Source organism: Rhinopithecus bieti, unplaced genomic scaffold, assembly GCF_001698545.2.
Source record: "Rhinopithecus bieti isolate Rb0 unplaced genomic scaffold, ASM169854v2 scaffold_26712, whole genome shotgun sequence".
Lineage (NCBI taxonomy): Eukaryota > Metazoa > Chordata > Mammalia > Primates > Cercopithecidae > Rhinopithecus > Rhinopithecus bieti.
Window position 1 is genome coordinate 87823 of NW_016811835.1, and position 11245 is coordinate 99067.

Below are 11245 nucleotides of genomic sequence, written 5' to 3' on the forward strand. Positions count from 1 at the left end.
GAGGTGGCTTATGCCTGTAATCCCAGCCCTTTGGGAGGCTGAGGCGGGTGGATCACGAGGTCAGGAGTTCGAGACCAGCCTGGCCAATATGGTGAAATCCTGTCTCTACTAAAAATACAAAAATTAGCTAGGCATGATGGTATGTGCCTGTAGTCCCAGCTACTTGGGAGACTGAGGCAGAAGAATCGCTTGAATCCAAGAGGTCGACGTTGCAGTAAGCCACGATCTTGCCACTGCACTCCAGCCTGGGCCACAGAGTGAGACTCTGTCTCAAAAAAAAAAAAAAAAAAAAAAAAAAAAAAATTTTTATAAATGTTTAAATGGCCCACAAGGTAGCAGAAACATACATAAACTTAATTGTCTTCTAAGAATTATAAGTTTGACAAAAAAAAATTGGTCTTAACTTAGTGTAGTAATTTAGAATCATCACCACACACACACACACAAACACACACACACTAAATTTATATTTAATGTTAATTACTTTATCTTTTCTGTGATGAGTAGTGAAATGCAGAGTTTTTAATAATGGAAACTTCAAGAACTCAGGAATAGGGGCCGAACAAGGAGGCTCACACCTGTAATCCCAGCACTTTGGGAGGCTGAAGAAGGCAGATCACGAGGTCAGGAGTTCGAGACCAGCCTGCCCAACATAGTGAAACCCATTTCTACTAAAATTACAAAAATTATGCATGGTGGTAGCCACCTGTCGTCCCAACTACTTGGGAGGCTGAGGCAGGGGAATTGCTTGAAACTGGGAGGTGGAGGTTGCAGTGAGCAGAGATCATGCCATTGCACTCCAGCCTACGTGACAAGAGTGAAACTCCATCTCAAAAAAAAAAAAAAAAACAATTTAATTCTAAAAAAAGAACTCAGGAAAAATCAAGTGGCTGCCTAGGTTCTCCGTGAGTCCACACTTAACATTAAGTTTATGTCTTCTTAAACACTTCTTAAACACTTCTTAAACATTGGGTTACTTTCCCCCAATTTAGGTGCACACCACTATTCCTGAGAGGTTATCATAGTTAATTTGACTTGGACCACAGAGTTTATTTAAACAGCATATCTAAAACATTTCTGTACTGGCTGATATAACTTTAAAAATGTGGCAGAGTACTTTTGTAATGGTCAATTAATTTTTGTCTTATCTGGGCTCACAGGTTTTTTTTTGTTTTTTTTTTTTTGAGACGGAGTCTCTCTCTGTCGCCCAGGCTGGAGAGCAGTGGCCGGATCTCAGCTCACTGCAAGCTCCGCCTCCCGGGTTCCCGCCATTCTCCTGCCTCAGCCTCCCAGGTAGCTGGGACTACAGGCGCCGCCACCTCGCCTGGTTAGTTTTTTGTAGTTTTAGTAGAGATGGGGTTTCACCGTGTTAGCCAGGATGGTCTCGATCTCCTGACCTCGTGATCCGCCCGTCTCGGCCTCCCAAAGTGCTGGGATTACAGGCTTGAGCCACCGTGCCCAGCCTCACAGGTTTTTTTTGTTTGCTTGTTTTGGTTTTTTGTTTTGTTTTGTTTTGTTTTGTTTTCGAGACGGAGGTTTCTCTCTTGTTGCCCGGACTGGAAATGGCACGATCTTGGCTCACCACAACCTCTGCCTCATGGGTTCAAGCAATTCTCCTGCCTCAGTGTCCCAAGTGGCTGGGATTACAGGCACGTGCCACCATGCCCAGCTAATTTTGTATTTTTAGTAGAGATGGGGTTTCTTCATGTTGGCCCGGCTGGTCTCCAACTCCTGACCTCAGGTGATCTGCCCTCCTCGGCCTACCAAAGAGCTAGGGTTACAGGCACGAGCCATGGTGCCTGGCCTATTAGAAGATTTACAAAAACAAAACCATTTATTGTTTGATGCAGGAAATTTAGTTTTACAATCAAATGACCCAAGAAAGACAGCACGAGAAAAACCCTATCTCTACTCTCTCTCTTTTAAATTAATTAAAAGGTGAATAAAATATGTTATTGTGTTATAGTAATAATACATAAAATTTTTGTTCCAAGAGAAAATCAACTTTTACTTTTCTATTAGTGTGTTATCAATACTAAAGCTAATTTTGGCCAGGCACAGTGGCTCACACCTGGAATCTCAATACTTTAGAAGGTCGAGGCAGGCAGATCACCTGAGGTTAGGAGTTCGAGACCAGCCTGGCCAATATGCAAAATCCTGTCCCTACTAAATTACAAAAATTAGCCGGGCGTGGTGGCAGGCACGTGTAGTCCCAGCTACCAGAGAGGCTAAGCAGCAGAATCACTTGAACCCAGGAAGTGGAGGTTGCAGTGTGCCGAGATTGCGCCACTGCACTCCAGCCTAGGTGACACAGCAAGACTCTGTCTCAAAAAATAAAAATTAAAATTAAAACAATTAAAAGCTAATTTTCACAAAACTTTATAAATAAATCCACCAAATCTATCATTTTGACCACTCTAGATTTCCATACATAGTTTATAATCTCTTTTAATTACCTTTTTTTTTCTTTTTTGATAGGGAGTTTCACTTTTGTTGCCCAGACAGGAGAGCAATGGCACAGTCTCTCCTCACTGCAACCTCTGCCTCCCGGGTTCAAGTGATTCTCCTGCCTCAGTCTCCCGAGGAGCTGGGATTATAAGCATGTGCCACCATGTCGGGCTAATTTTGTATTTTTAGTAGAGACGGAGTTTCTCCATGTTGGTCAAGCTGGTCTCCAACTCCCGACCTCAGGTGATCCGCCTGCCTCGGCCTCCCAAAATGCTGGGATTATAGGGATGAGCCACAGCTCCCAGGTTTCTTTTAATTACTTTTTAAAATTTCTGTATTTTATTTTATCTATGTTCTTTTATTTTCTCAATTTGAGACAATTTTAAGTAATTTCAAACAAGACAAAATATTTTAACTTTCTTCATTGAAAACATATTTTGCTTTTGTTTGCACACTATGCAAAATTGTTTTCTTAGATCCAGTAGTTTTAATTATATATATTAATTACATTAACTCTTAAAACCTAATTTTAGTGAAATCTCTAGTAAATAATTTTGAACTGTTTGGTATCAGTATTTGTAGACAAAACCATTTTATATTTTTAATAGATTTTTTTCAAATTCTCTGTTAACTAGCAGATCTAAATATGTTTAGCTTTTCTATATCACATAAAAATAAGAGTCTAGTTGGATATGGTGGCTCACGCTTGTAATCCCAGAACTGTGAAAGGCCAAGGCACAAAGACTGCTTAAGCCCGGGGATTGGAGGCAAGCCTGGGCAACATGGCAAAACCCCATGTCTACAAAAAATACAAAAATTAGCTCGGCATGGTTACCTGCATCTGTAGTACCAGCTACCCAGGAGGCCGAGGTAGGAGAATTGCCTGAGCCCAGGAGATGGAGAGTGCAATGAACTGTGATCAAGCCACTTCACTCCATCCTGGATGACAGAGACCGTTTTTAAAAAAATTAAATGCCAAAGCATATAAACTTAATCTTACGGGACTTTGGGGGCGGAGATTTGTTTTTATTATTATATCGACAGCTTTGCAGCTACAGGTGATGTCTGATTACATGAAAAACTTTTTTAGTGGCGATTTCTGAGATTTTAGTGCACCTATATCCCAAGCAATGTACACAGTACCCAATGTGTAGTCTTTTTTTTTTTTTTTCCTTTTTTTGAGACAGAGTCTCGCTCTGTCACCCTAGCTGGTGTGCAGTGGTGCCATCTTGGCTCACTGCAAGCTCCACCTCCCAGGTTCACGCCATTCTCTTGCCTCAGCCCCCCGAGTAGTTGGGACTACAGGTGCCCTTCACCACGCCCGACTAATTTTTTTTTTTTTGTATTTTTAGTAGAGACGGGGTTTCATGGTGTTAGCCAGGATGGTCTCGATCTCCTGACCTCGTGATCCGCCCGCCTCGGCCTCCCAAATTGCAGAAGCTTTTTAGTTTAATTAAGTCACATTTATTGATCTTTGTTTTGTTGTATTTGGTTTTGGGTTTTTGGTCATGAAATCTCTGCGTAAGCCAAAGCCTAGAAGAGTGTTTCCGATGTTATCTCGTAAAATTTTTATAGTTTCAAGTTTTACATTTAAGTCTTTGATCCACCTTGGGTTGATTTTTGTATAAAGTGAGGAATGAAGATACAGTTTTATTCTTCCACATGTGGTTTGCCAATTATCTCAGCAGTATTTGTTGAATAGGATGTCTTTTCCCTACTTCATGTTTTTGTTTAGTTTGTTGAAGATCAGTTGGCTGAAAGTATTTGGCTTTATTTCTTTATTCACTATTCTATTCCATTTGTCTATTTGCCTATTTTTATACCAGTACCATGCTGCTTTGGTAACTATAGTCTTCTAGTATAGTTTGAAGTCAGATAATATGATATCTCTAGATTTGTTCTTTTTGCTTAGTTTTGTTTTGGCTATGCGGGCTCTTTTATTTTAGAATGTTTTTCTAGTTTTGTGAGGAATGATTGTGGTATTTTGACAAGAATGGCATAAATTTGTAGATTGCTTCCAGCACTATGATGATTTTCACAATATTGACTCTACACATCCATGAGCATGGGATATGTTTCCATTTGTTTGTGTCATCTTTGATTTCTTTCAGCAGTGTTTTCTTTTCTTTTCTTTTCTTTTTTTTTTGAGACGGAGTCTCGCTCTGTTGCCCAGGTTGGAGTGCAGTGGCTGGATTTCAGCTCACTGCAAACTCTGCCTCCCAGGTTTATGCCATTCTCCTGCCTCAGCCTCCTGAGTAGCTGGGACTACAGGCACCCGCCACCTCGCCTGGCTAGTTTTTTTGTGTTTTTCAGTAGAGACGAGGTTTCACCGTGTTAGCCAGGATGGTCTCGATCTCCTGACCTCGTGATCCGCCCGTCTCGGCCTCCCAAAGTGCTGGTATTACAGGCATGAGCCACCGCGCCCGGCCTTTCAGCAGTGTTTTCTAATACTCCTTGTGGAGGTCTTTCACCTCTTTGGTTAGGTATATTCCTAAGTATATTTTTTCTGCAGCTGGTGTAAAGGGGTTGAGTTCTTGACTTGATTCTCAGCTCAGTCACTTGGTGTATACAGTGATATTGATTTGTGTACATTGATTTCATATCCTGAAACTTTACTAAATTTATTTATCAAATCTAGGACCTGTTTGAATAAGTCTTTTTTTTTTTTTTTTTTTTTTTTTTTGAGACGGAGTCTCGCTCTGTCACCCGGGCTGGAGTGCAGTGGCCGGATCTCAGCTCACTGCAAGCTCCACCTCCCGGGTTTACGCCATTCTCCTGCCTCAGCCTCCGGAGTAGCTGGGACTACAGGCGCCCGCCACCTCGCCTGGCTAGATTTTGTATTTTTTTTAGTAGAGACGGGGTTTCACCGTGTTAGCCAGGATGGCCTCGATCTCCTGACCTCGTGATCCGCCCGTCTCGGCCTCCCAAAGTGCTGGGATTACAGGCTTGAGCCACCGCGCCCGGCTGAATAAGTCTTTAGAGTTTTCTAGGTATACAATCATATCATTGACAAGCAGTGACAGTTTGACTTCCTCTTTACCAATTTGGATACCCTTTATTCCATTTTTTCTTTTTGATGGAGTCTCACTCTGTCACCAGTCTGGAGTGTAGTGGCCCAGTCTGAGCTCACTGCAACCTCCATCTTCTGGGTTCAAGCGATTCTCCTGCCTCAGCCTCCCAAGTAGCTAAGACAACAGGTACATGCCACCACACCCAACTGATTTTTGTGTTTTTAGTAGAGATGGAATTTCATCATGTTGGCCACAATGGTCTCGATCTTTTGACCTCAGGATCTGCCCGCCTCAGCCTCCCCAAGTACTGGGATTACAGGTATGAGCCACCGCTCACTTATACTTTGACTTGCTATGTCTTTATTCTGCATGAATGTTAACAGAATTACAGATAGATGTTGATATAGATATACGTAAGTACATAAACACACACAGGATTATATTAGTTTGTATATGTAAATATTTATGCATACAAAAGATATTCATCAATAGACATTTCTAATTTTCCAGCCTAACCTGAAGACACAGATGAAGACTTACTTTTCACCTGTATTGCTTTATACCATCTCAGATTGGAACACAGCCATAAAGCATTATGTACAAAACATGAACAAACTTCATGTTCATGAGCATGGCCTGTGAAGTAATATTTTGGTAGTGTGATATAAGGCTTTATGTCCAGCTTAGCATTTTAGGTCCTTACTTTTCTTCTCAGAGTAAGCCTGTATTATTCATATCCATCATTTTGAGCCTAGCTTGATGTCTACACTTTCCCAGTTTAGCTAATCAGTTGGTTATATTCACCTGAGCTGACCTAATTGGCTTTTTGCAATCATGCATGCTGAGCTAATTTGCTTATTTAACTTATCTGGGATGCAGGGGTAGAGATGAAGATGACCTCTGTCCTACATGGGACATATGCACGAATAAACTTGACCTATACATACATATGTGACTCATTCTTTGTGTATATGTTTACCCATCAACCTATCTTATATGCATATTTATATTTACAGAAAAAAGGCACTGAAATAATGTTGGTTAAAAGGTCATTTCTATTTTCTTTACTTCCAGACTACATAAATCCAATCAGCCAGTTATTTCAGTGAAGATTTATAAAATCCAAGTCAAAAGTTTGCCACACTTTTGTTTTTTTCATAAATTTGAAAATGTCCTTCTTACCTGGCACCCAGGTCTTTTCATTTCTGAATCTCAATATATCAGCCTAGTGGGCTTCTGTCCATCCAGTTGAAAAAAGCAGGAATGTCTGATATCAGTAAGACTATCCTTACTCAGAAAGAAGAAAGAAGTTTTGAGCTAGCTAATAAGAGCCACCATTGGCACTTCTGTATATGATCACTATGGTCTGGTTGAAATGTGGCCTGGTACCATGTACAGTCATATTTGCTTTCACTATGATGGCCTATCTTCCAGAAAGAGTGCTAGACTTTTGTCCCATTACCATAAAGATACTACTTCAGTCACAAAGATGAAAAGACAAAATTGTACTTTTACATCACATACTCATAAAAATGAAGTTGATCCCATGTCTTAAAGAAAGCCCTGATGAGAAAAAAAAATAAACATTTTACAATTTAGGTGAGAATCTTAGGACTGGGGCTGGTTTACCTCTGGCCATATGTTCAACATGAAGGGATGGATCAACCTTGACATGGCAGTGAATGACTTCCGTTGGTTAGTGCATGCTCATCTTCCAGAAGTGAGCAACAAAGACCAATGCTTCCTTTATATATGTTAAATGCAGCAGGATGTATGTCAGAGCATACCTTTATTAGTGTACTCTTCTAGATCTAGTTTACAGGGCAAATATATTTATACATGTATAGAAGTTACTTTTCTTGGGGGGAGGGGGATGGAGTCTCACTCTCTTGCCCAAACTGGAGTGCAGTGGTGCAATCTCAGTTCACCGCAACCTCCGCCTCCTGGGTTCAAGTGATTCTCCTGCCTCGCCCTCCCAAGTAGCTGGGACTACAAGGATGCACCACTACATCCAGCAAATTTGTGTTTTTAGTAGAGACGGGGTTTCACCATATTGGCGAGTCTGATCTCAAACTCCTGACTTCATGATCTGTCTACCTCAACCTCCCAAAGTGCTGAGATTACAGGCCTGAGCCACTGCAGCTGACCAGGTAAATAGATTTTTAAAACTTACATACAGGATTATAGGAGTATATCTAGGTAAATATTTATATATACAAGAAATGTTCCCCAATAGACCATTTTTAATCACTTGGCATATACAAATTATACAGATATATAATTACTTTCAATCTCTTTTGTCAGTAGCATTTCAGAATGGAACATAGCCATACAATATTGTTTATATAAACATTAAAAAACCCTTCACCTTCAGTAGCATAGGCTTCAGAAATAAGCTGACAGCAAAGCCATGTTATTCATGCTGTTCAGGTGTGCATTTCAGGGCCCTGCATTCCTTCTCAGTGTATGTATGTGCTCTCCACACCCACTAGTTTGGGCCTGCTTTGATAAACCTGTAGTCACTATTTAGATAATTGTTTGATTGGATCTACCTAGGCTAAGAAAATTGGCTGATTGGAATCACCTTGGGTTAATCTAATTGGCTAGATTCACCTTTACTGATATAATTGACTAATTGGTATTACTTGGGCTCATTTAATTGGCAAATTGGAATCACCTTTGGCTAATCTAATTGACTAATTGGATTCACCTTTACTGATATAATTGACTAATTGGTATCACTTGGGCTCATTTAATTGGCTGATTGGAATCACCTGGGCTGAGCTAACTAGCCGACTAGAATCACATGAGTTGAGTTCATTGACCATGTCTTGAGGAAAATGAGTAAGGTAATGACCTGTTACATACTTTTCTTTGGGGCTTGTTTTTTCAAGACATACTCATAAATAGACATTAATTAGACATATGTATATAAGCCTTACTTTTTATATGTGTTTTCCTACATACCATACATGTCTTATATCTGTTTCTAAATCTACAGAAGAAAGTTTCCTGCCGGGCATGGTGGCTCACGCTTGTAATCCCAGCACTTTGGAAGGCTGAGGTGGGCTGATTACCCAAGATCAGGGATTCCAGACCAGCATGGCCAACATGGTAATACCCCGTCTCTACTAAAAGTATAAAAATTAGCCAGGCATAGTGGCAGGCGCCTGTAGTCCCAGTTACTCGGGAGACTGAGGGAGGAGAATCGCTTGAACCTGGGAGGTGGAGGTTGCAATGAGCCGAGATCATTGTGCCACTGCACTCCAGATATTAGTATGTCTGGGCCCTGCTTTTCTTCTCGGTGTAGAAAAGTGCTTTTTACATCCACCATTCTGACTTAATGAATCTACAGTCACTATTCAGATTATTGGCGGATTCGATCCACCTGGGCAGAACAAATTGCCTTATTGGAATCAGCTAACTTTAGCTAATTGGTTAATTAGATACTTCTAAACTGAGCTAATTGACTGATTGGAAACACAGGGTTTCAACTAACTGGCTAACTGGACTCGCTAGAACCTAGCTGATTTCCTGACTAAAATCACATGAGCTGAGCTTTTTGTTTAGAATCATGGAGGCTGAGTTAATTGGCAAATTAGATTCACCAGGGCTAATCTCAGTGACTGATTGAAATTGTTAAGGCTGAACTAATTGGCTGTTTGAAATCACCTGGGATGACCTAAGTTACTGATTGGAATCACGTGGGTTGAGTCAATTGGCAAAATGTAATCACCTGGGCTGAGGAAATTTACTGATTGGAATTGCCTAGATTGAGCTGATTGGGTAAATGGAATCACTTGGGCTGAGCTGTTTGGCTAATGCGATTCTCCTGGGCTCAGCTAATTTGCTATTTGAAAACACCTAACTTGAGCTTATTGGCTTATTAAATTTGCCTGATGAAATTGTATTCATCTATCTTGAGGAGCATGAGTAGGGACATAACCTCTGATTTACTTTTCATTTGTGAGTTTTTTGTTTTGTTTTGTTTTTTTGATGGAGTCTCACTCTGTCACCCAGGTTGGAGTGCAATGGCTCCATTGCTACTCACCGCAACCTCCACCTCCCAGGTTCAAGTCATTCTCCTGCCTCAGCCTCCCGAGTATCTGGGATTACAGGAACCCACCACCACACCCAGCTCCATCTGAAAAAAAAAAAAAAAAAAAAAAAAAAAGATTCTATTTCCTATGTCACATATTTGAAAATAAAAGCCCTATTTGAGGGAAGCTTTAAAAGAATTATTTCTCATTTGCAAATTTGTGTTAAGGCCTTCAAGCTGAGGCTAGTTTATCCATGTTTTCACGTTCACCAGAATTAAAAGGACATTTTGACTTGGCAATAAATGACTCTCATGGCCTTAGTACATTTTTGCTAACAGATGTGCTAACCTCCATTTGTGTGCTCTTATCGATGGAATCTAAAGGGCAAATAAGATTTTGCATTTATTGAAGTTTTTGTTTAACTTGCTATAAGTACCAACACCCATTTATCGTTTGACCTCTTATATCTTTATTCTGTCTGCATATGGAAAAAATGATAATTAGATCTGTATATAGATAGTCATGGGTAGACAGATAAACACACACATACAGAATTATATGACTTCACCTGTGGAGATATTTATGTATACAAAACATATTAATCAACAAACATTTAAAATTCCCCAGCCTACACTGAGGATGCAGATATAAACTTACTCTCACCTATATGGATCCATACCATCTCAGAATGGAACACAGCCGTACAATGTTATGTTTAAACATCAACAAAGCTTCACATATGGGTGCATGGCCTGGGAAGTATGTTTTTGGTAAAGCCATTTAAGACTAGTTCCAGCTTAGCATTTCAGGGCCCTGCATCCTTTCTCACTGTATGCCTATGTGATTCACGTTTGCCATTTGGGTCCTGCCTGGATGTCTTCCAGTTTAGCTAATTGACTTATATCCATCTAAGGTGGTCTAAGTGGCTCATTAAACTCAGCTGGGCTATAGAAGTTGGGAAGGAAAACGACCTCTGACCTACCTATTCTGAGGCTTCTCTACAGGACATAAGCAATAATGGAAATTATTTTGGCATACCTATGTTACCCATTTTCCATCCATATATTTCTCTAGCCACCTATCTTATATCTGTATCTATATGTATAAAAAAGACTACCAAAGAAGAGTAGGTTAGAGGTGATTTTTACTTCATTTTGCATTCAGGCCAGGTAAATCCAATCAGCCATTAGCTCAGTGAAGTTTTATCAAATCCAATCCACCACCAAATCAGTAATGAAAATATCCTCATTACTGGGCACCAAGGTGTTTTAAATACAGAGTCTAATCAAAATAGCCCACGGGGTTCTGTCCATCCAGCTAGGAATCTTCAGACACGCCAGTGAGCCTAATTTTTTTCACAAGGAACTCTGGCCTGATCAATAAGAACCACCTTTGGTGCTTCAGTGCAGTGTCATTATCGAAGGCAGCCAGGTAACACGTACCATTATATTTGCTTTCAGTATCATAATCTATCTTCTAATAAGAAACTTAGGCTTTCTTTCCATTATCATAAAGACCCTAATTTGGCTATAAAGGCAAAAGGGCAAGAGTGTACTTTCACATTGCACACTCGTGGAAATAAACAAGAGCCCCTGTCTTGATGAAAGTCTCTTAATAAGAAAAAATAAACATTCTCAAATTTTGGTGAGAAACTTCTGACTGAGGCTAGTTCAACTTTGGCCCCATATGTAACAGAAACAGAAGGATCAACATTGACATGGCAATGAACGACTTCCATTGCCTTAG